Source organism: Podarcis cretensis (assembly GCF_951804945.1).
Source record: "Podarcis cretensis genome assembly, chromosome: 17".
Taxonomy (NCBI): Eukaryota; Metazoa; Chordata; class Lepidosauria; order Squamata; family Lacertidae; genus Podarcis; species Podarcis cretensis.
Window position 1 is genome coordinate 29,135,001 of NC_137187.1, and position 26,029 is coordinate 29,161,029.

The 26,029-nt window shown below is 46.7% G+C and overlaps 1 protein-coding gene and 1 long non-coding RNA gene across 2 annotated transcripts in view; one reads left to right on the top strand and one right to left on the bottom strand.

Moving 5' to 3' along the window:
• LOC307206632 overlaps positions 1 to 26,029 on the bottom strand; it is a 218,908-nt gene that overhangs the window by 13,680 nt on the left and 179,199 nt on the right. The gene's annotated exons all lie outside the window — the stretch shown is intronic.
• Positions 1,920 to 26,029, top strand: part of KANK1 (KN motif and ankyrin repeat domains 1) — a 124,037-nt gene continuing 99,927 nt past the window's right edge. The window contains exon 1 of the mRNA XM_079959160.1: positions 1,920 to 2,067. The gene's annotated coding sequence lies outside the window, so the exon portion shown is untranslated. The remainder of the gene's footprint in view (positions 2,068 to 26,029) is intronic.

Genomic DNA, 26,029 nt, shown 5'->3' on the forward strand with positions numbered 1-26,029 from the left:
GCCTCCCCAAGGCGGATTATTGGGAACTTTGTGCTCATCTAAAGGATGCAAGCTTTGCACGCAAGGCTGCCCTCATCAAAATATTCCTGCCTCCGTCCAATATGATTCAGATTTGCATTCCCTGCATTTCTTAGGTCCCATCCACAAAGGGCCGGATTTAGATTTGATGAAGCCCTAAACTCCTGAAGGTAATGGGGCCCTTTCTATGTCCAGCTGTCCTCTGTCAACAACAAATTGTTGCTTTTTTGTGTTGAATATATGCTATATGGTAACTTATGGACCTCATAGGTATCTAAAGCCATTTGCACATGTTGCCATGCAACCAGTCCATGAAGAATGTATATCTGCCCTATATATAGAAAGGAGCAAGCCAGGGATATTTTAGGGAGCAGGCGAGGGCCATGACTTACATAATAAAGTAAAGGTAAAGGGACCCCTGACCGTTAGGTCCAGTCGCGGCCAACTATGGGGTCGTGGTGCTCATCTCGCTTTATTGGCCAAGGGAGCCGGCATACAGCTTCCGGGTCAGGTGGTCAGCATGACTAAGCTGCTTCTGGCGAACCAGAGCAGTGCACAGAAACGCCATTTACCTACCCACTGGAGTGGTACCTATTTATCTACTTGCACTTTGACATGCTTTTGAACTGCTAGGTTGGCAGGAGCTGGGACCGAGCAACTGGAGCTCACCCCGTCACGGGGATTCGAACCACCGACCTTCTGATTGGCAAGTCCTAGGCTCTGTGGTTTAACCCACCGTGCCACCCGCGCCCCTTTTGACTTACATCATAAAGGTAAAGGTACCCCTGCTCGTACGGGCCAGTTGTGTCCGACTGTAGGGTTGTGTGCCCAGCTCACTTAAGAGTGACACTTCCGGGTCACGTGGCCAGCGTGACGAAGCTGCTCTGGTGAGCCAGCACCAGCGCAGCACACGGAAACACCGTTTACCTTCCCGCTAGAAAGCGGTACCTATTTATCTACTTGCACTTAGGGGTGCTTTCGAACTTCTAGGTGGGCAGGAGCTGGGACCAAACGACGGGAGCTCACCCCGCCGCAGGGATTTGAACCACCGACCATGCGATCGGCAAGCCCTAGGCACTGAGGTTTTACCCACAGTGCCACCCACGTCCATGACTTTTACCCACAGCGCCATCCACGTCTATGACTTACATCATAGGACAAAACAAACACGGTTGCTGTATGTAGGTTTTATTTTATTTGCTTTTTATCTTATATTTTGGAAATGTACATCCAGTTTTTTTCCCTTTAATTTTTTTTTGGGTGCCCCCCAAGAGATTGGGGCCCTAAGCTATATAGCTAATCCAGCACTGATTCCCTGCGTTTCTTAGATCCCATCCACAACGTATGCATGCGCTTTCCTCCGAAGAATCCTTTCCACCTGGGAAGGAGGCGAGGACGCTTCCCGGGGGGCGACCTTTGCGCAAAAGAGCGAGCGCGCGCGCGCGCCGGCTTCCGAGCCCCACAGAGCTCTTCTTCCCAGCAGAAGGCGCAGCTCCTCGCCGGCCGGCCGGCTGCCTCCCTCCCCCCTTCCTTCTTCCAATTCCTCGCCCCCACCCTAATCTTGCAAAGGCACCAGATCCCCGACGTGGCGCCCGCTACCCCGTCCCCCGCTGCCTCCCCCCTTTGCTCTGCGCCAAGCCCCCTCTCCGGGAGAAGGGCCACGTGACTGGAACCTCCTCGCCCGTGGAATCCGTGACGTCACGGGGGCGGGGGATTTCTCCTTCCAGCTGCTCCTCCCTTTGCGGGGGGGGGGGTGGAGAGCCTGGCATCGGAGCGCAGGCGCACTCGCCTCCCAGCCGGTGCGCTTGCAGCTGCTTCCAAGAGGAGTTTTTGCAGCGCCAAAGGTCCCGAGTCGCGGAGGTGGCGGCGGCGGCGGCTTCTGCTCCTCCCGCAGCTCCCGGGGGGCTCCGTCTGTGCGGAGCAGCCGGTCTCTGGCCCGTCCTCCGCCGCCTCCGGGAGACCCCTCGCCCGCCTCCCCGCCCGCGTGCGCTTGGACTTGCACCGGAGTCCCTCCTCCTTCTGCTTCCCAGCAGGTTCAAGAACTCCGAGGTGAGTCTTTCTTCCCACCTCTCCCGGAGGGTTTTGGGGGGGGGGTTGCAAGAAAGAGGGGCCGGTTGCGCCTTCGCCCCCATGCAAATTCGCTGGGGGGGCGGGTTCCTCTCGAAAGGGAAAGTTTGTGCAACTCCGTCGTGGGAAACGCAGCATGGGAACAACCCCCCCGCTCCTTCCCCATCGAGGGTGGCCACCTTTGTTCAGGCAAAATGCAGGACAGGGGAGGGGGGCGATTTTTTGGTTGCTGCACCTTCCAAGCGATCTCTCGCAGCCTAACAGGACGCACGTTCACGCGCGGGGGCGGCGGCGCGCACATGCGTTTGTAACTCTTGCCTGCGCTTGGCAACCCAGAGTTTCAATGCATGGCCTTTCGCGCACCCTTGGACTGGAGAGAGGGTCCCTAACTTGGCACAGAGGGGGACCCGGGATCTCTCCATACGGGACGCAGCATTTTGCAGGTGGCAACCCTCTCCACCTTGGGGTGGGGGTGGGGAGGCAGGACAGCTCTCTCCTCCTGCCGACTGGCGCCCTCTTGCCTCCCCCTCACGCCCCCTTTCCTTTCTCTTGGGTGCCTTATCTCCTGCGCGGGGGACGGGGGGCGGGCGGCCAGGGGCTCCCTCTGCGCGAGTCTCTGCCTCGCCGTCCTGTCTCTGCCTGCAGAGCCTGGAGCTGCAGCAACGCGCCGCGCTCTTACTTATTTTTTTTGCAAAGAACTTCGGGTTCCCCTTCACTTGACATTGCAATGTCCCGGGCCTCGGGGGGGGGGGGGGAGGTGTGCTCGGAGGGGTTTGCTGCTTCTCTTTCCTCTGCCCTTCTCTCTCTCTCTCTCTCTCTCTCTCTCTCTTTTCCTCTTCCCCTCCCCATTCCTCTTTTTGCTGGTTCACCTCTCCCTCCGTCCCTTGGAACAGCGGGAAAGAGGGAAGCTTTTGTTCTGGAAACATCAAAGGTATTTGAGGTGCGGGTGGGGGGAAGGTCGAAGGGAACACAACATTTTGGAGGCGAGAAGGATGGTGCCTATCAGCGCTTCATTGTGCGTTTTCCCCCCTCTCCCTCTCCCTCTCCCTCTCTCTCTTTGCTGAAGGGAGAAAAAGAATTCAACTTTCTTTCCCTCCCTCTTGGCTGCCGGGCACGTGAATTAGCTAATGAAGCTGCATTTTATGCGGAGCTGGAAGTTTATTGATCTGCTGCTCAGTCTTATTACTTAAGCAGTCTGTTGGGAGACTGTAGGAAAATCGAAAATCCGCCCCCCCCCCCCGCGTAGCCTGGCTGCTTTTAATAATGTTGAATTCAAACTTGGATTCTTCTGCACGTCTTTTCAAAACCAGCAGTTTTTACCTTGCTGTGCAAATAGCTGTGTGTAAATGTGAATGTTTATGTGGATGAAAAGTCCGGACCACTAAAAGGCTTCCTTAGGTATGGTGATTGTTGCATCTAGGAAACAGGGACAAAACAATGGGATTAAGAGTTGAATATGAAATCGTCTTAGTGTGTGTGTGTACAGATGAGGCTTAAACTTCACATGGTCTTTTCTGAACGCTTTTCTAAGCCTAGGTTTGTTATAAGGGTGCATCCATCCATCCATTCATTTCCTTTGAGGAGAGAACACTTCTTGGTCTACTTCTGTGATAACTTCCATGGTTACCACTTAAACTTCGCTTGTGTGCAGTCGCTGTTGCCTCTCTGAAGTGGGAACAGGACCAGGATTAAGGTCCATTCGTTTATGGTCCTGCTTGCCTCCTGAAAACAACAACAACATATTTAAATGCAGCCCATCTGACCGGGTTCCCCATCCACTCTGGGCGGTTTCCAATGAATCAAAACACAACATGACACCAAACATTAAAAACTTCCCTGAACAGGGCTGCCTACAGATGTCCTCTGAAAGTCAGGTCGCTGCTTATTTCCTCTACTTACCTCTGTGGATATATGTATAACATGGAAATTGCGCCCCTTTCCAGGAGAGAGATACTGAGTGCATACTTGAGGGGGAGATGCAGGAGGGCTTGCAGAAAGAGAACAACAACTACCAGACTTTTAGAAGACATCTGAAGGCAGCCCTGTTTAGGGAAGCTTTTAATGTTTGATGCATTACTGTATATTAATATTTTGTTGGAAGCCGCCCAGAGTGGCTGGGGAAGCCCAGCCAGATGGGCGGGGTAGAAATAATAAATTATTATTATTTTTATTATTATTCCTTGCTGTGCCACCTGAGAACTTAATTATGGGGTCAATTATCTGATTTTGGGTTGGTCACGCTCCCATTTCTTCCCTGGAAGAGCTCCTGATACAAACCGGGAGCTTCTTAAAATACAGTGGTACCTCTGGTTACATCCTTAATTTATTCTGGACGTCCGTTCTTAACCTGAAACTGTTCTTAACTTGAAGCACCACTTTAGCTAATGGGGCCTCCTGCTGCTGCTGCCTCGCCACTGCACGATTTCTGTTCTCATCCTGAAGCAAAGTTCTTAACCCGAGGTAATATTTCTGGGTCAGCGGAGTCTGTACCCTGAAGCGTATGTAACCTGAAGCGTATGTAACCCGAGGTACCACTGTATGTAAGACCTGTATTCTGCATACCTGCACTGAACGTGTTGGTGTTCTTTTAGGTCAGGTGCAGTTTCAGAAACTCAGATATATAAGCTGGGTGACGAATAGGGGTAACCTATTCATGTGCAATGGCACCTTAAATATAGGTTAGGTCACCCCCTATTCGTCAAGGGTTGGGCTAGTTGATCCCTGGGGTGCCTTCCAAAGATCTATGATTTTATGATCTCAACTACATTGCTTGACTTGCGCTTCATACAGTTCCCTTGTCCCAGAATGCAAGAAGGAGAAACACAGTGGACATGGTATTAACTGTGGACTAAGGCAGAGATTTTTTAAACTGTGGTTGCCAATCCAGCGCCCACAAATCTCCACGTAGTTGCAATTGGATCCACTCGCTCCAGTAGCAAAATGCACCTGGCGCCTGGCTAATTTCCAACTGGTCAGGTGGTATATGAGAACCTGAGGAGAGCTTGCGGGATCAGGCCAGTGGCTCTTCTAGTCTAGCATCCTGGTCTCACAGTGGCCGACCAGGTGCCTGAAAGTTGCAGCTGCTTTTAAATTGTTTTTAATTTTTATCTGTGTTGTTTTAAATGAGACCACCTTGGCCGTGAGCCGTGGAAGACCTGTGCCTTGCCTTGCTGGCCCTTTCCCATCTGGCCTGGGAGAGTGGTGCGGACTGACTCCAGCTACAAAAACTGAGGCTGTTGAACAGATTCTTGGGCTGGAGTATTGTTCACGGGGGTTGAGAGAGCTGTTGCTGTTACAGTCATACCTTGGGTTGAAATAGCTTTGGGATAAGTATTTTCGGGTTGCGCACTGCGGCGACCCGAAAGTAACGGAGTGCATTACTTCCAGGTTTCACCGCTCACGCATGCGCAGTCAAATTGATGTCATGCGCATCCGCAGATGCGGGTTGTGTTCGCTTCTGGATGCGAACGGGCCTCTGGAACAGATCGCATTCGCATCCAGAGATACCACTGTATTGATATTACTATTGTATCTTTAGTTTTAGATCTTACAATTTACCTGGAAATTGTTTCCATTTGGTTGTGTACTTTTTCATGTGTTTTATTTATTGTTTATGACTTCTGCTATGTTTGTAATTATGTAAACCTTGTCATGTTGTAAGCCGCCTTGAGCATAATTTACCAGGGATCAGCATTTTAAATAAAAGGACACATTGTATTCATGTAAAAACATGCTGATTCCCAGACCGTCCGCGGGCCGGATTTAGAAGGTGATTGGGCCGGATCAGGCCCTCGGGCCTTAGTTTGCCTACCCATGGTCCTAAACATGGACTTGAAATGGTGGGTGCCAACGACCGACTTTTACTGGCACCCATCTGTGGAAGTGGTTTCTTGTGAGTGCATCTGTGTTGATGGAGCTCAGAGTGCTAAGCCGTTTTTGTATGAATAGGCTTGGATTTCTAGAAATGCCTTGCAGATCCATATTTTTGGAAAAGGTTGTGCTGAAAACAGGGCCAGATTTAGGTTTGATGAGGCCCTACGCTACTGAAGGTAATGGGGCTCTTTGTCAACAACAAATTGTTGTTGTTTTTTGTGTTGAATATATGCTATATGGGCATTTATGGACCTCATAGGTATCTCAAGCCATTTGCACTTGATGCCATGCAACCATCCATGCAGAATGTAGGCACCCTATATATAGAAAGGAGCAAACCAGGGATATTTGAGGGAGCAGGCTAACAGGCGGGGCCCATGACTTACATTTTAGAAGCCTACACAACACAAACCACTGTTGCTGTATGTAGGTTTTATTTTATTGGTTTTTATTTTACATTTTGGGACGCAGGTGGCACTGTGGGTAAAACCACAGAGCCTAGGACTTGCCGATCAGAAGGTCGGAGGTTTGAATCCCCGCGACGGGTGAACTCCCGTTGCTCGGTCCCTGCTCCTGCCAACCTAGCAGTTCGAAAGCACATCAAAGTGCAAGTAGATAAATAGGTACCGCTCCGGTGGTAAGGTAAATGGCGTTTCCGTGCGCTGCTCTGGTTCACCAGAAGCGGCTTAGTCATGCTGGCCACATGGCCCGGAAGCTGTACGCCAGCTCCCTCGGCCAATAAAGCGAGATGAGTGTGCAACCCCAGAGTCGGCCACGACTTGACCTAATGGTCAGGGGTCCCTTTACCTTTATCTTATATTTTGGAAATGTACATCCGTTCCCCCCATTTAAATTTCATTGGGGCCCCCAAGAGAGTGGGGCCCTAAGCTATAACTTGTTTAGCTTATACGTAAATCCGGCACTGGCTGGAAACGTTTATAAAGATTCACCTAGTCCATATGCCTCAAAGAAACCAGTTGCCATTTGGGGCTCTGGATTTGTGGCTGCACTGCAATAAACTTCACAAATTGTGGCTCAAAACCTCCAAGTGCCTCTGTTTCTCAGGGACAGTTTCTGGTTTGATCCTGGATTGTCCCACTTTTCCTTAAAGGTAAAGGTAAAGGTACCCCTGCCCGTACGGGCCAGTCTTGACAGACTCTGGGGTTGTGCGCCCATCTCACTTAAGAGGCCAGGGGCCAGCGCTGTCCGGAGACACTTCCGGGTCACGTGGCCAGCGTGACATCGCTGCTCTGGCGAGCCAGAGCCGCACATGGAAACGCCGTTTACCTTCCCGCTGGTAAGCGGTCCCTATTTATCTACTTGCACCCGGAGGTGCTTTCGAACTGCTAGGTTGGCAGGCGCTGGGACCGAGCAGCGGGAGCGCACCCCGCCGCAGGGATTCGAACCGCCGACCTTTCGATCGGCAAGTCCTAGGCGCTGAGGCTTTAACCCACAGCGCCACCTGCGTCCCCACTTTTCCTTAGGGTGTCCTTATTTCCATCAGAGGAATGTTGGAGGGTATGGAGTTATGTGACCCCTGAGCCATCCGAAGGCAGCGCTCTATAGGGTGGTTTTTAAAAATGTTTAATGTTTTATTAAGTTTTTATATATGTTGGAAGGTGCTCAGAGTGGCTGTGGCAACCCAATCAGGGGTGGTAATAATAATAATAATAATAATAATAATAATAATAATAATAATAATAATAATAATAATAATAATGATGGAACAGGATGTTCCTATTTTTGTTGGAGGGTATGGTATGTGTAAAGGACGCAGGTGGCGCTGTGGGTTAAAGCCTCAGCGCCTAGGGCTTGCCGATCGAAAGGTCGGCAGTTCGAATCCCTGCGGCGGGGTGCGCTCCCGCTGCTCGGTCCCAGCGCCTGCCAACCTAGCAGTTCGAAAGCACCTCCGGGTGCAAGTAGATAAATAGGGACCGCTTACCAGCGGGAAGGTAAACGGCGTTTCCGTGTGCGGCTCTGGCTCTGGCTCTGGCCAGAGCAGCGATGTCACGCTGGCCACGTGACCCGGAAGTGTCTCCGGACAGCGCTGGCCCCTGGCCTCTTAAGTGAGATGGGCGCACAACCCCAGAGTCTGTCAAGACTGGCCCGTACGGGCAGGGGTACCTTTACCTTTACCTTATGGTATGTGTAAGAAGCAGAAGCTTGTTTTTTTAATTGATTTGAATAGAAGAATTGACTTAATTCCTTCCACATCTCCATCTTATGACAGATAGATGGCTTGGTCAAAACGGAAAACAAACGATGAGTGTGTTTGTCAGCAGCTGGCATGAAGGAAAGTATGAGTTCTTTGGGTATGCAAATTAGAAAGCAACAACACTCTTCCTTGGAATATGAAAGAGCTTTTCAGTATTGATCCGTTACCATGACTATTACTCCTTCGGCCACATAGTTTTGGCATAATAAGTAGTATATAAATTAACAAATAACCACAACGGTAGTAATAATTAAGAGGAGTTGCTGGGTATTCACAATCCCCTGTTGCGCCTGTGTAAATATACCTAATTACTCTTAAAGCTGAAAATATTGTTTCTCTTAACGCTTGGAGCGCTGCTGTCAACTAGGCATTGCAGGATCAGTTCCGATGTTTTTGCTCTTGATGGAAACTGTAGATGTGCCTCTTCTGTGTTGTATTTACGAATGCCCTCTGAATCAAACTATGCCGTCAGCTTTCCTTTCTGCCTATTGGCCTCTCCATTCTTGCAGGGTATGTATGGCCTGTCTTAAATAATAGATGTAGGAAGTGAAATGAAATCTCTAGTGAAGGACTTGCTTAGTAATTGATGCAAGCATTTTTCCTCCTCTTTCTTTTTGCTTTTTTCCACTGCTTATAGGGTAGGTGGAGCTGTCAGAATTGGGCAGCCCTCCATACTGCCGGGTTTTATAGAAGCACAATCACTTAATTGGGAACTGTTGTAAATGTATACTGCCAGCACCACTCCACTGGACTTTAGTAATTTAGTTAATGGAATTAAGTAGTGGCATTTAACGAGAGCTTGCACACATACTTCGATATGAACCATTTGTACTTGCTCATATTTTTTTTAAAGGTTGAGTGGAGATACACAGTGCCTTCTGAAGCTGTCATGTAAGGTCTAGGAAAGTGTGTCGTTTTCAAAATCTCTTTGTTATTTCAGCACCTTATCAGTTAATCACTCTTGCATGTTCTTTCCAATAAAGAACAAACATTGGGCTGGGTGTATATTTTTCTTAGATGGAATAATAGAATAACCAAGCAGGATATGAACAAGTTCCAACTTTTGGCATGGAACTTTCCCCCCCACAATCCATCAAGTTGCAGAGTGCACTGTAAACCAAGGGCAGTATGTTGCCAAACTGGCTTGCTGTTTGTTGTGTGTCCATGAAAATGATGTGCAAATTCTAAATGTTAGGCAGCTAATTAAGCAAAACAGTCGTGGCATTTTGACTCATCATACATTCCAGGTCTTGTCCTTGCTGCTCTCATCTCAAGCCCTACCTGTGAGCGTTCCCTTGGTAGCCATTCAGGATTGAGGTTCCACTTGGCGAAGTGTATTTATCTCCGTTGAAAACAGCCGAGCCTTTGCTTCTCTTTCTGCGATGGAATTGCATTTCAAAACCACAAGCAATTAGCTCTTTAAACAAAGACCCTGGGAAAAACAACCTAACCGGTAGAAGTCAGAGGATTCTTACCCCTCAATCTCAGAAATAGCATTGTGTTTAGAAAGCACTAGAAAACTCATTTACCTTTCTGGATGATGGAAGGCTCAGTACTCGACTGTGTCTTCTGATCCAATAAAGACTGTAATAAACAGGGAGGTGCACTCAAGGGGGGGGAATGCAGCCAGTGGTGTAGCATGGGTTGCTGGTGCCCAGGGCAGGCAAGCTGCTGATACCGCCAGAGCGTCCCCCTCACCAAGCGGGGCTGCACTAATCTGCCTGCCTTTTCAAGCAGGGGGAATCCTGGTTGGCAAACGTAGCCCTTGGCGGATGAATTCCCCCCAGGCCCACAGAGAGGAGTGCCAGGCTGGGCTAAGGTCACTCCTTGCCCCCCTCCCCCCCTCCATGAGCCTGGGGTGCTCTACCACCTTTGCTGGAGTGGGAGAGGGATCCCCACGGAAGCCAGTGCCTGCGTGGGGGAATGTGGTTGCGTCCCCTCAGAATTTTGCGTCCAGGGCCATGGCCTCCCCCCTTCCCACGATACGCCTTTATTTTCTGAGATGAGAGGTAGCAAGCCAGGGGTGTGGCCCTCCCAGTCTTGTTGGACTCCAATTCCCATCAGCCCTGTTGTGGTTCTTCAGACTTGGTGGTACCTCGGCTTTCAAATGCAATCCATTCCGGAAGACCGTTCGACTTCCAAAACGTTCGAAAACCAAAGCATTTACCGTATTTTTTGCTCCATAGGGCACACTGGACCATAGGGTGCACCTAGTTTTTAGAGGGGGAAATCAAGAAAAAAAATCTCGCTCTCCAGGCTTCAGCGAAAGCAACGCGAAGCCTCTGGAGCGAGGAGGGAGCGCTCCCTCTGCGCTTCGGAGGCTTCGCGTTGCTATCGCTGAAGCCAAGGAGCCTGCATTCGCTCCATAGGACGCACGTATATTTCCCCTCAATTTTTGGAGGGGAAAAAGTGTGTCCTATAGAGCGAAAAATACGGTTCTTCTGGTAGCATTTAGTTATGGAAAACTCAATATGGAAGCTGCGTGGCATGTTCGACTTCCGAAAAGCGTTCAGAAACCAAAGCAGTTCTGGGTTTTCGGTGCTTGAAAATCAAAACGATCGACTTCCGAGACATTCGAAAACCAAATACCACTGTCTTCTGAAGCTTACTGCATCTAACAGTGGGGGTAGAAAAATAGCCGTTGAATACAGAAAGTTGTCTGCATTTCAAAGGTCTGAGAAAACAAAAGTTTTTTTTTATGAAGTCAACGTGGGCAAGCCAAGTGCCTTTCAGGAGGGACTTCTCATTAGGGAGCCGCCATCATTGGTGTCTCACATTTGCAGGATGACCATTTCTAAGGCCCTGAGAGGTACTGTGGCTGGCTCTCAGCTGCTAAGTGGTTCTGCTCTCAGGCCAAATTTCCTGAACTGCCTTCCTGGCCCAGTTCACCGTGACTGAAACCATAGCGCACGGAAATGCAGCTTACCTTCCCTCCACAGCGGTACCTATTTATCTACTTGCACTGGCATGCTTTCGAACTGCTAGGTTGGCAGGAGCAGGGACCGAGCAACAAGAGCTCACCCCATTGTGGGGATTCGAACCGCCAACCTTCCAATCGGCAAGCCCAAGAGGCTCAGTGGTTTAGACAACAGCGCCACCCGCTTCCCTATCTAGTAACTATGGTCCATGCTTAAGGCATCACACTTTATTATAAATGTGTAACTATGAGAGAGTGAGTGCTCAGAGGCAAGATTTCATTATATTCATGTTGCTACTTATTCTAACACCTTCAAGGGTCATTTTCTGGCCTCTCCTCTCCTGTTTGGCCTTATGCTTTCTTCTATAACTGACGTGATATCCACAGAAGTGTTTGCACTGGAGTTGCAAAAAAACTCTTCTTTAATTAGAAATGGCTCTGTGCAAACAAAGACAGCGCTTGTGGGAGTGAGGAATGTTGTTTTCCGCCACCCACAACAAGGGGAGTTTAGGAGAATACCGTGAACAGAGGCTTTGCTCCCGCAAAGCTCACGGATCCTTCTGTTGGTGTTAATTAAAAGTCTTCTGACTTTGCCTTTTAAAACACACACACACACACACACACACACACACATCTCCAAGAAACCTTGACCACCAGTCCCGTCCTCCCAAACCACAGGCTCAAGTAGGGATGGTCATTGCGGATTATTAGTGTGTAGGCTGCTTTCTTTGTTACCTGCCAGAATAGCAGTAATGCTGTAAAGAGCAGTTTCTTACCTTATTTTTCTGCACCGGCTCCCAGCTTCTAAATTATGAATATCAAAACAGTAGCTGCTACAAGGGGAAGGAAAGGAAAACAGCTTTCATTCCTCTCTGGGGTGAGAGAGAAAGGGGGACCAGGGAAGGAGGAGGAGAAGGAGACCACCCTTCCTTTTCCTCTTGGCCCCTTCCCCTATATTCTTTATGTCTTTTTACTGTGTCTATTTAAGCCTGTGGTTCCCACCGTTGGGCAAGTGCCCCACGGGAGGGGGGGGGGAATTAGATTTTCAAGGGGGGCAGTTCGAGAAAGAGTTATTAACAGTTAATGGCCTTTTAGGCTTCCTCCACATGAATAGGAGTTTACTTTTTGAGTAATAAGAATTATATGTCACGGGAGGGTGTGCATCAGGATTTTGGAGATGCTTAGGTGGGGCATGGCCAAAAAAAGGTTGGGAACCACTGATTTAAGCTCCTAATATTTCCCTAAGCTTCTGTATCTTACAAAGAATAGGTAGTTCTTTGAAGGATTTCAGATCACACCTTTTCCCGGTGTTAACTCAAAGAGCAAATCTTGTGATTTTATGTTTTGATTTTGTTCTGTGAACCACCCTGAGACCTTCGGGTATAGAGTGGCATATAAATTCTAATAATAATAATAATAATAATAATTTATGTATTTATGTTTGCGAGTGCTGCAGCGAGATCATTAAATGCCCCAAAACTGGCATACCCATGAAAGAGGAGTGACGGTTGAAATGGATGGACTATGCAGAATAAATAAGTTTCAACTAGTAAAACCAGAGAACAAAATGGAAGTTTTCAAGGGGGAGTGGAAAATGTTTGTAGATTATTATTTTCAGTAATTAATTGTGAATAGGTTAGCATGCTAGCGGGTTTGGAGTAAGTTCAACAGTAAAGGTTGCTTTGAGAATAAAATTGGGAAAAAAGAGCACAGATTAGTTACAATATGCAGTGGCAAAAGATAATTTTTTACATGTTGTAAGCCGCCCGAAGTGGATGGGGAAACCCAGCCAGATTGGGTGTGTGTGTGTGTTATAAATAATACAATTGTTTTTGTTGTTATTGAATTATTGTAAACATTTCTGAGGAGGCGGGTGGCACCGGGGTCTAAACCACTGAGCCTCTTGAGCTTGCCAGTCAGAAGGTTGGTGGTTCAAATCCCTGCGATCGGGTGAGCTCCCATTGCTCTGTCCCAGCTTCTGTCAACCTAGCAGTTTGAAGGCACACCAGTGCAGGTAGATAAATAGGTACCACTGCAGCGGGCAGGTAAACAGCGTTTCCATGCGCTCTGGTTTCTGTCACGGTGTTCTGTTGCGCCAGAAGCAGTTTAGTCATGCTGGCCACATGACCTGGAAAGCTGTCTGTGGACAAACGCCAGCTCCCTTGGCCTGAAAGCGAGATGAGTGTTGCAACCCCATAGTCAAATTCGATTGGACTTAACCGTCCAGGGATCCTTTTTTAAAAAAAACATTTCTGGCATGCTGCCTGTAACTCTTGGAGGAGAAAGTATTAACCAATTTCCTCTGAAACCTGTATCCCATATCACCATCAGAAGGATGCAGAGAGAGGGAGAGAGAGAGAGAGAGAGAGAGAGAGAGAGAGAGAGAGAGATGTGTCTGTGCTTTCTGTTTTTGGAAAGAAACAAATAGTTTGCTCCCGTTTTGGCCATCCTGCCTGAAAGGTGTGAGTGGACTCAGCCTCTTTTCACGAAAGAAACAAATAGTTTGCTCCCGTTTTGGCCGTCCTGCCTGAAAGGTGTGAGTGGACTCAGCCTCTTTTCACTTTCTGTTTTCCCTTCGGCCACCCGGTGCCAATTCCCAGGGCAACCGTGACAGCTGGTCGGTGTCCAAAGTCCTTGCCTGTTGTTTAAACTTGCATCAGGAAATGATTTGTCAGGAGATCAAAGCTCTGGTGGGGCGAACGAACCATTTTGCCAAACCGCAAGTTTGGCCTGGATGTAAACATCGCCTGACATATTTACGAGGCCCGTCAAAGCTCTTGACACATGAACGATCTCTGTCTTTCGCACAAATCTGACGTGTCTAATTTCATATGGTACCCATAGGGCTAATCAGGCTTGTACTTGAGGGAGGAGGTGAAGCGTGCAATGGCAGGAGACAGATGGCTTATTTAAGAAGTGAAAAAATTAAAGCCCCGTTCTAGGGGTGTGGACTTTCTTCATATGATTATTTACACTTTTAAGTCCCCTTCTAGTCCTCTGGAAGAAAGTAAACAGCACAATGCACATGTTGGTAGTCATAGTGTTAGATGAGGCAGGGGTTTATCAAAATAAATGATTTGGAAGCCATCATAATTTAGACACCCAACAAATCATAGAATCGGTGAGCTGAAAGGGACCCCCTGTGATTTGGGGGGTCTTTTACCCAATGCTGGACTCAAACCCACAACCCTGAGATTAAGAGTCTTCTACTCCTCCTTCTATGCTTGCCTTCTTCCTGTGTTACAGATGCAAATAAAGTAAAGGGACCCCTGACCATTAGGTCCAGTCGTGGCCAACTCTGGAGTTGTGGCGCTCATCTCGCTTTATTGGCCGAGGGAGCAGATGTACAGCTTCCGGGTCATGTGGCCAGCATGACTAAGCCGCTTCTGGCGAACCAGGGCAGCGCATGGAAACGCCGTTTACCTTCCCGCCGGAGTGGTACCTATTTATCTACTTGCACTTTGATGTGCTTTTGAACTGCTAGGTTGGCAGGAGCAGGGACCGAGCAACAGGAGCTCACCCCATCTCGGGGATTCGAACTGCCAACCTTCTGATCGGCAAGTCCTGGGCTCTGTGGTTTAACCCACAGCGCCACCCGCGTCCCTACAGATGCAAATAATTTTGTTTAAATTTTATTGCCTTTGCTTATAGAGAGAAAAGAGGTATTTCCTTATGTGTATTATTAGCTAAACCAACTTCCCAAGTCTGTACTGCTGATACCATTTCATATCACTAAAATGCATTGCACCTTTAACTCACTAATAGCCCTGGTAACTGTGGGATAAAGGCCTGGTACAAAGCCCTCCAGATGCCGGTACTATTTTTAACAAAGATATTAATGCTTATTGATTAGAAGATTATGTAGGACACAAGCATATGTGATTCCTTTAATGGAATACTGTCTCCATAAATGGGGGTATACTTAGTTAACTTGTCAAATAAATGCAGCTTATGTTACACTACTATTACTTTGTCCAAATTGCTTTGAGGAAACTTAGAATTGTAGAGCTGGAAGGGACCCCAGGGGTCATGTAGTCTAACCCCCTGCAAGGCAGGAATCTCAGCTAACCTTTTGCACAAAAAACAAGGTGGGCACATGTAGGCTACAGAAAAAAACTTGCATGAAATGGCTGATTTGAAAATTCAATTTGTATGAATAGTAGTGTAATCAGCATCACATGCTAACAAGCAAAAACAGATGGAATAGCTAGCATGAAGCACCCGCTTCCAAATGCACCCCCATTTACAAATACATCATTCATCAGTTTATATGCATACTGCAATCTTATGATCATCAAGCCAGTCATGGATTGTATGTTGTTTAGTCGTGTCCGACTCTTCGTGACCCCATGGACCAGAGCACGCCAGGCACTCCTGTCTTCCACTGCCTCCCGCAGTTTAGTCAAACGCATGCTGGTAGCTTCAAGAACACTATCCAACCATCTCATCCTCTGTTGTCCCCTTCTCCTTGTGCCCTCCATATTTCCCACCATCAGGGTCTTTTCCAGGGAGTCTTCTCTTCTCATGAGGTGGCCAAAGTCTTGGAGCCTCGGCTTCAGAATCTGTCCTTCCAGCGAGCACTCAGGGCTGATTTCCTTAAGAATGGATAGGTTTGATCTTCTTATGGATTGTATAGAACAATGCTAAGCCAGGGATAGTGGTTTGTTGTTCCTGCTTGATGATGGTAGTGATGATACACATCTGGCTGGGTTTCCCCAGGGTAGTTTACACCACATAAAAATATGTAAAACGTAAAACATAAAAAACTTATACAAGATTGCTTTCAGATGTCTTCTAAAAGTTGCACAGTTCTTTATCTCCTTGACATCTGAAGGGAGGGCGTTCCACAGGGCGGGTGCCACTACCAAGAAGGCCCTCTGCCTGGTCCCCTGTAACTTTGCTTCTCTCAGTGAGGGAACCAGCAGAAGACCCTTGGAGCTGGACCTCAGTGTCTGGGCAGAACGATGGGGGTGGAGATGCTCCTTAAGGTATAATAATAATAATAATAATAATAATAATAATAATAATTGTATCCTGCCCTCCTCGACCAAAGCCGATGCCGTTAAAGGTCAGCACCAACACTTTAAAGGTCAGCACCAACACTTTGAATTGTGCTTGGAAACGTCCTGGGAGCCAATGTAGGTCTACCGGTGTTATACGGTCTTGGCGGCCACTCCCAGTCTGATAAGGGGAACAAATGAAGTGGGTGCCTGTTCCACCTTCACGGTAAACCAATTGAATGATAAATGGGTGGTGAATGTAGCCTTTGGGGTTTACTTTTAAAAGCTGCTCTTTCAATACAAAAGGGGTTTTTTTGGAGGGGGGGTTGCTGCTAAATCAGTGTTTCAGGACAAGCAGGAGGTTCTAGACCAGTGGTGGCCAAACTTGGCCCTCCAGCTGTTTTGGGACTACAACTCCCATCATCCCTAGCTAACAAGACCCAGTGTTCAGGGATGATGGGAATTGTAGTCCTAAAACAGCTGGAGGGCCACCACTGTTCTAGACAAATCACCCCATGAAATTTGACCTGCCTAAGAGAGTCCCAGGGTGGCGCTGTGGGTTAAACCACAGAGCCTAGGACTTGCCGATCAGAAGGTCAGCGGTTCGAATCCCCACGACGGGGTGAGCTCCCGTTGCTCGGTCCCTGCTCCTGCCAACCTAGCAGTTCGAAAGCACGTCAAAGTGCAAGTAGCTAAATAGGTACCGCTCTGGCGGGGAGGCAAACAGCGTTTTCGTGCGCTGCTCTGGTTCGCCAGAAGCAGCTTAGTCCTGCTGACCACATGACCCGGAAGCTGTACGCTGGCTCCCTTGGCCAATAAAGCGAGATGAGCGCCGCAACCCCAGAGTCGGTCACGACTGGACCTAATGGTCAGGGGTCCCTTTACCTTTACCTAAGAGAGTCCCATAAAAGAGAAAGAGTTGTGAAGAATGTTGCACTTGAATCTGGGAATATTTTCCGCAAGATGCCCAGGGTAAATTTCTTGTGGGAACTCTGCAACAGTGGAGAGCGAGGAGTGGCTTATAAGGCTCGTATGATACATGCCAGCAATTAGCTTGAGGGTGTAGGAAGGTTGAACATGCAAGGTGGGAAATGTTTGTGTTTCCCATTAAACTTAATTGCCATTCTTAACACATTTATGGTGCTGAGAAGTCTTAACCTGAGAACTTGCTGGTGCCATCGTGGTACCACCTGTTTTGGCTTGTGTCTCCTCCACTTTCCACAAGCGAGTGATGTTATAAAACAAGGACTGAGGGTGTAACTGCCCAGACTGGTGCTTCTGCAGCTCCAGTGTATGGCAGATGTTAACATGACATTGCCTAGGCTTGCACTGGAATACAGAAAATTTCTACAAGCCCCAAGGCACCATGCAAGGAAGGCATTAGGTATTTCTCTGAAGAACAACAGCAAAAGGAAAGGAATTCCATTCAGAAGCTGAGAGATTAGCATTCTTTGTTTCATGCAAAGGCAGCTACAGGCCACAGAGGACTTCAGCCTTGCAGTTACATAGTTTTGATCCATTCCTTAACATTTATACATTTATTTCTGTACCCTAAGCTGGCAACTCCGCTTCTGATCAATGTGATAGTAAATGGATGGTTTTTACTGGAGAATTTGATTTTCTTCTTACGATTCAGTTACACATTGCATGCTGTTTCTATTGCAAAAAGATTGCAAAAAAAACATTTTTCTCTCTCATTAATGCCCCCCAAATTGTAAAAAGTGTTGCAAATATTCTCATTACAGATCTACTTTATTTATTTTAGAAGAGTTACATATTGCCCTTCGGCAATGCTTCCAGGACATGGCCTCATGCAACACAGCAACTTTAAAAAGATTGCAGAAGCACGGCAGGTGTGTTAAAATAGGTGCAGCCTTCCAGATTTTGAAATCTATTTGAGTGTTGCTTACCATTACTCCTTGGGAAAATGTCAAGTATGAAACATCTTCTGAAAGGAACACTCATTTTCACTTGAATTTTGAAAGCGCAGCTTTAAACATCTGAGTAACTTTCTGTTCAGACTTTAATTATACTTTGTCCGTGGATCAAAGGACATAGGAAATGTCAACTCATTAGAAGTTGACTTTCTACTGTTTCAGACTATAAAATGCCACCCGTTTTCCCAGAGAGGTCAAGTTCCAGGGAACACAATACAGTAAAGCAGTGTATGTTGCATGTTAGAGTCAGAGACTGTATTTTGCAGCACAGATCAGGCAGTTTTGGGGCTCAATTCCTCCAAAGCACAAGATGGCGGGGTATAAATAATAAATTACTGCTACTACTACTACTACTCAATGTTGCAGGTCCCTCTAAAGCCATGAACCATGTCCAACATGGCAATTACTATGCTGTGTGGGTGAAGGAGGCTAATGCTAAATGAGTCTGAAGTTGGCTTCTTGTTTCTTGAGGTCCAGCTCCAAGGGCCTTCTGGCAGTTCTCTCCTTGCGAGAAGCGAAGTTACAGGGAACCAGGCAAAGGGTCTTCTTGGTGGTGGCACCCGCCCTGTGGAACACCCTCCCTTCAGATGTCAAAGAAATAAACAACTATCTGACTTTTAGAAACATCTGAAGGGATGTTTTCAATGTTTGATGTTTTATCATGTTTTTAATACTGTTTTGGGAGCTGCCCAGAGTTGCTGGGGAAACCCAGCCAAGTGGGCGGGGTATAAATAATAAATTCTTCTTCTCTGTTCCGTTATTCACAACAGAGGTGCAGGACCAGCTCACACAAGAAACTGAAGCTGTTTTATCTCTCTTCGTAGTGGTCTGCCCCTAAAACACCCCTTAAATGCCTCGCCTCGCCAAATCCAAACCTTGAACTGAATTTGAGGCCTCACACAGCCCTAATTTCTCCATAAAACATTGAACGCCTAATTACCGCATTTTTCGCTCCATAAGACGCACCAGACCATAAAGCACACCTAGTTTTGGGAAGAGGAAAACATGAAAAAATAATTCTGAATCCCAGAAGCCAGAACAGCAAGAGGGATCTGGCTTCTGGGATAGCCTCTGGCTGTTCTGCCTTCTGGGATAACCGCGCCAAGCCTCTTCAGGGCAGCGGGATGAAGGCTCCCCCTGCCCGAAGAAGCTGCACGCGGCTAAGGCAGAAGCCAGGACAGGTGCGTCGCTGAAGGGGCTTCACAGTTCTCCCTCTCTGCGCAGTGCCTCTCCTGTTCCTCCTCCGGCTTCCAGGACAGACGTGTCGCTGGAGAGGCGCTGCGCAGAGAGGTAGAGCTATGCAGTGCCCCTTCAGTGAAGCGGGAGAAGGAACAGAAGGGGCTCCATTCCTCCTGTTGCTTTGCTGAAGGGGCGCTGCGCAGCTCTACCTCTGCGCAGCGCCATTTGCTCCATAAGACACACTCACATTTCCCCTTACTTTTTAGGAGGAAAAAAGTGTGTCTTATGGAGCGAAAAATACGGTAATCATGGTTGGCAGGTGGATACTTGAGCATCTCGTTCCGTATCTCCTTCTCCTCTTCCCCACCAAAAACATGTTCAATTAACCCTGATTAAACTAGTGGTTGTCCAACTGTCGTTCCCCCCTTTCAACAGCCCAGGTGGACCCAAACTAGGGCTAACCTCAGACAAAATCCAGATTGGCTTGATTTGGTTTGGGATCAGGGATCTGTCTGAAGCCAGCGCATAATCCTTATTAGTTTTGTACTTTTCAGGTCTACAACCCTGTCACTAAAACGGAGAGACTATATTCATAGCAGGCCAGTAAGCTCTCCAATGTGCTACGCAAGTTTCATGTTATGCAGCCTTCGCTCCTCTTCCTGCTGTGCTTCACATTTTCCCTGAGATGCTATTTTGTGGCGTTTTGCTTGATCGAATAAAGGTATGGCATGTGCTATTGTGGGTTTTGAAGTCAAGGCCTGCTTTTTGCGTGTCAGACTGTTTGTGAGAGAACAGTTGCTTGACATTACGAGTTTCTGGATAAGCCCGTTTTCTGTAAAGGTATTTAGTACAGTGGACCCTCCGGATATGAACTTAATTCGTTCTGGGTGTCCGTACTTACCCCAAAAAGTCCATATCTGGAGGCACTGCTTCTGCGCACACACGCGGCGCGATAGAGCACTTCTGCGCATGTGCGCACGGCGAAACCCGGAAGTATACACTTCCGGGTTTGCCGCGTTCGTAACACGAAATTACATTACCCGAAGGTAACGTAACCCGAGGTACCACTGTATTTTTAAATGCATAGTTACATATACATGTAGTATTCTCCCACACATTGAAGGTCCAGTGAAAACTGGTGGAATGAAGACTGTTCTACATTCATGCTAATGAAATGGCTGGTTTCATGAATGTTCCCCATGCCTTAAGTGACTTGAACAATTCTGTTTTTATCTTCAGTGCTAAATGCAACCACACTCCCAACTTTGCACGTTGTTTTGAGCTCTTGTTTTGTGTGCCTGTGGTTGGTAGCTAATGTGGGGTTAGGTAAGGCTTTTCTATATGTCTGCCAGTGTGGAATTGACTTTAAGCCAGAGGAACACGCATTTGTTTTTTAAGAGAGAATATATTATACATTACTCACCCTGAGCCTTGAGGGATCAGACTGGTTAAAAATGAATAAATCTGTGCTGCTGAGTGACTAATGCATGCTGCTATAGTTTTATTACGGGGCGTTTGGTAACGGGTGGAGGGTAAGAAATGCACGTTCAAATGTTTCTCCTGGTTGTGCTTGGTGTTTTTAATGGTAGTTCAGCTTGTTTATAAACCTTTGTTGGCTTTCATCCAGGGAGCTCTGGGCAGCAAGACAGGCTGGATGATGTCCTAGAGCAGGCACCCCCAAACTTGGCCCTCCAGATGTTTTGGGACTAAAACTCCCATCACCCCTAGCTAACAGGACCAGTGGTCAGGGATGATGGGAATTGTAGTCCCAAAACATCTGGAGGGCCGAGTTTGGGGATGCCTGGCCTAGAGCATTTTATGATCTCAACTGAGCACATCATTGTGCCTTGCAGTGTGACGGTGTGAGCCCTGAAAAAGATCTTTGGTTCCTCCATTGGATTCTCAAGTAGCCATCTGCCAGAACCTGTCAGTGGGCTGTTTTCTGCTGACCCAGCTGCAGCAGATTCTGAGAAGGACCCACTCGGGACTTGGATGGCCACCAACTTGGATGGCTTTATGTGAGGATTAGATAAATTAATGGAGGATGAGGCTATCAACAGCTACTTACCACAGTGGCCATGTTCCATGGGGGTAGAGCAAACACAAGGACCGGGGCAGAGCAGCATTCGAAATTCACCGGGTGCATTTTGCACCTGTCTACCGGGTGGTGCTGTGGGTTAAACCACAGAGCCTAGGACTTGCCAATCAGAAGGTTGGCGGTTCAAATCCCTGAGACGGAGTGAGCTTCCATTGCTCGGTCCCTGCTCCTGCCAACCTAGCAGTTCAAAAACACGTCAAAGTGCAAGTAGATAAATAGGTACCACTCCGGTGGGAAGGTAAACGGCGTTTCCGTGCGCTGCTCTGGTTCGCCAGAAGCGGCTTATTCATGCTGGCCACATGACCCGGAAGCTGTACACCGGTTCCCTCGGTCAGTAAAGCAAGATGAGCGCTGCAACCCCAGAGTCGGCCACAACTGGACCTAATGGTCAGGGGTCCCTTTACCTTTACCTTTACCAGCCACTAGTGACCAAGTGAAGATGCCCAGGAGCCACGATGGTGCCTGAAATCTCCACCATCTGGAGGTGCCTGTCTGGCGGTCCTTGGATCTGAACTGTTTTTACACATTAGCAACACATCCTGTAGAATTCTATCCGTTATATTTTATCTGCACAATCAGAATGAGTTTCAGCGACCAAAAGGTCTTACTGAAAAATACGACTTTCGAGCCACCTGGCCCCAGCGTGGCACCTAGGCATTCCATTTTGGCAACCATAACCCTGGTTTAAGGAGCCGTTTGGTACCTAGGTTATATACTGGAGTTTCTAACACCTGGACAGGGTAGCGGGAGATGAATCAAGCTTTTACTCTGAGGAAGCTTAAGACTTCAAAATACTGTGCAGCTCCTCTAGGTTCTAAGGAAACTCCACAGGTCTCAAGTGAGATGGAATACTCATGTCATTACACTTAGTTCATCTTGGAAGTGTTCTGAAGTTGTCTTCGGATATTATAAGCAATTGGCAGAGGAAGACTATAATTCACATTTTGTTGCCTCACACATCCTGTGTACAGTGTGAAATGCAAATTATCACACCCTCTGTTACTAATGCTTCATTTGTTGTTATTTATTTGTGGTGTCTGAACTGTGCTCAATTTACATAATTTACACCATTATTAACAGGCTGATCTTAATTACCCTGCAACTTATTTTAAGCAAATGGTAAGTTGAGTCGTGGTTGGGATGAGCCAGCTATCTTGTTTCTCCACTCACAAAAAGAGGGTGTTACCAAGGCGATGGTCATCAATGATACATGATCATGTCAGCATAAAAGCACACGTTCTTGCTTGGGTGATCCACAGAATGGTGAGCTACAACCCTATTTTATTGTTCAAACAAAACGAGTTTCGTCCTCCCCTTATCCCAATAAGACACCCAATGGATATGGTGTCTTTTTAAGGCGAGTTCCTGGCACGTCCAGTCAAATGAGTTGCATCAGCTGGTGGTTGGGATAAAAGACTGGAGGTGGTTTGTTTTTTTGATAGTGCTAATGTGGACTCTCATTTATATTGGAAACACCTGCCAAGAGTGAGTCTGTGTGTGTATTGAAAAAACCCACAATTTTTCACTTCTAAGAACAAGAAATTGCAATGAGATATGTCAATTTGTGCATAAGCCACGGCCAGATTTTGAACCTCAGACTTCTGAGTTGTGTTCCCCCACCCCATTGTAGTCATTCAGTTTGCCGCCCCCCCTGCTTTAATTAAATAGCGTGATTTGCATTTTGTGATATGCTAAATTCTACCCATCCCCCTTTTCAGAAGAGGCTGCTTCTTGTGATTTATTCAGTTTGTGTTTAAAGTATAAGGACCATTTCTAAGTCATGTTTGAACAATAAATTGTTATTGTTGTTTAGTTGTTTAGTCATGTCCGACTCTTTGTGACCCCGTGGACCAGAGCAAGCCAGGCACTTCTGTCTTCCACTGCCTCCCGCAGTTTGGTCAAACTCATGCTGGTAACTTCGCGAACACTACCCAACCATCTCGTCCTCTGTCGTCCCCTTCTCCTTGTGCCCTCCTTCTTTCCCAACATCAGGGTCTTTTCCAGGGAGTCTTCTCTTCTCATGAGGTGGCCAAAGGATTGGAGCCTCAGCTTCACGATCTGTCCTTCCAGTGAGCACTCAGGGCTGATTTCCTTCAGAATGGAGAGGTTTGATCTTCTTGCAGTCCATGGGACTCTCAAGAGTCTCCTCCAGCACCATAATTCAAAAGCATTAATTCTTCAGCGATCAGCCTTCTTTATGGTCCAGCTCTCACTTCCATACATCACTACTGGGAAAACCATAGCTTTAACTATATGGACCTTGATATTAAACCAATATTCCTTTGTAAACGTGCATCTGTTAACTAGTACGTTTAGCCTCTCTCTTAAATAACCTCACCTTTTTGGAAGGAATTTTTGAATTGTACATCTGATATCTTGGAAAATATCATGGAATGGTAAAATGCAGGGCTGGGTTCTATCAAAAGCTTGTCATACAGACAAAATAGCATCCTATGAGGATGTGAAAAAGCTGTAAGAGGCAGAAGATCTCTCTTATAGCACAGCTAAAGACAAGCTAAACTGCTCAAGGCTTGATTATCAAGCAATGCTTTCGGGACCCTGAACCCAACCAACACCCAGAAGAGAGAAAATAGGGGCCCACATCACCAGATAGTAGTTTTCTCTCTGTATAATTTATTACAAAGGTCCATATAGTCACAACAACAACAATCATTGACGCTAAATGTCCTCTAATAACTGTTCCAGATTCAAAAAGTACTGAAGCTTCCTCTTACGAAATCTTGAATTATTTGTCTTTTGTTCCACTGCCTCCTGACTGCAGAGGAATTCCTTGCCCCCCACACACTTCAAATATGCCTACATTTCTCTGGATGTTTACAAAAGGAAGAAAAATTCACACACCATGCATTTAGCTTGCCATCTCTTTAGAGGCTGGATAGATATGAAGCGTTGCAGAATTAGACTAAAACAGGAGCTTAACAGCAAGATAAGGACAGAAATTGGGAGCATCAGTGTCCGCTGGCTTGTTAAGAATTTTAATCTTGCTTGCATTCCATTATTGCTAGGTCACATCCCTTTGTTACGCTAGTTAATGGTAACTGTTTAGGAAGATTCTGCAGTAGATTATTACCGATTAAATTAATTGGTTGATCAGACGTTCTGAAACCTCCTTTCTTCATAATTTGTATTCTAATGATTTGAATTCAAAACTACCCCCCTTGTTTTGTTTTGTTTTGTTTCCTCTCTTCTTTGCTTTGAACACAACACATCCTGCTAAAAGACTCCCCTGGCTGAGTGGAAAAAGGGCTTTGCAGAATACCTTTCCACCTCGACAACAGGGAATCTTATTACAGTGGTACCTTGGGTTACATATGCTTCAGGTTACATACGCTTCAGGTTACACACTCCACTAAGCCAGAAATAGTGCTTCAGGTTAAGAACTTTGCTTCAGGATAAGAACAGAAATCGCGCTCCGGTGGCGTGGCGGCAGCAGGAGGCCCCATTAGCTAAAGTGGTGCTTCAGGTTAAGAACAGTTTCAGGTTAAGTACAGACCTTCGGAACGAATTAAGTACTTAACCCGAGGTACCACTGTATATTACCCTGGCTTTGAACATTTAAATGTCAATGAATTACTGTTAGAGTAAAGGCATTTTGTTGCCCACACAGCGCAACATCAAAATATAGAAGTGAATATTTAGATCATTTTCAGAATTCAACAGTGCCTGTGGATTACATTTTCTCCTGTATTAAAGCAGATAAATGGGAACCATGACCGTTTAAATCAGGGATCAGCAAACTTTTTCAGCAGGGGGCCAGTCCACTGTCCCTCTGCTAGGTATCTATAACAAATGTTCATATTGGCAACAAAATGGCAAATACGTTTCAACGTAAGTACTTGCAAACAAGTTGACAAATGCAATTCTGTGTTTGATCCGATGCGAAAAGAACCTGATTCCGTGGCAATTGTGCTCCATTCACAAGTCCACCAAAACAGCAAAACCGAAGTACAGAATTTTCCCTTAACATTTTAACTAAATCGCAAAAGGGATTGTACCTACTTCTGCTTCGATCATTAAGCATATTTTCAAATTGCCTTGAATAATCCGTTTTGAAGATGGTTTTAAAGTTCTTGGGTTTCCCCCCTCCCAAAAAAATCGTGATGTAGTAGCACATTTTGGAGAGATGCATTCCAGGTCAGTAAAGGAGAAATTGAATTTAAGTTACTTTTCTGACTGTAGATGCATTTTAATGGTTCCTTTAACAAGTTGGGGGGCCGGCTGGCAGGTTTAGGGGGGAGGGCAAGCACATTAAAGTGCTAAAAAATAGGCATTCACTCAAAGTCTGCCTTTTCCCTATTTATTGCTTGCATGTTAGTTACCAACAATTATAACACCATGGAGTTAGTATGACAAATCAAACTATCAGTGTAACAACAATGTTTGAAGATGCAGCTTTCTGTTCACAAGTGTGTGTAAGACCTCACATGAAAGCTTGATAACAAGTTTTCTCAATGTTTAAGGAATGAATAAGTTGGAACTTAACTGAATGGCAACAAATCATACCCTACTCGCTGCAATTAAAATTTAATTATAGTAATGTAATATTGCTATAGACATGCCCTCTGGGTAAAGAAATCATGTAGGGAAAATGGTTTGTTTCATTAATCATTATCCTTCTGAAATACACTTGCTCATTTTACAGATAAGCTGTGGATTCTGGAAGCCTCAACGTAGCCTTGCTGTGGTTTTACAAAAGAGTGTAGC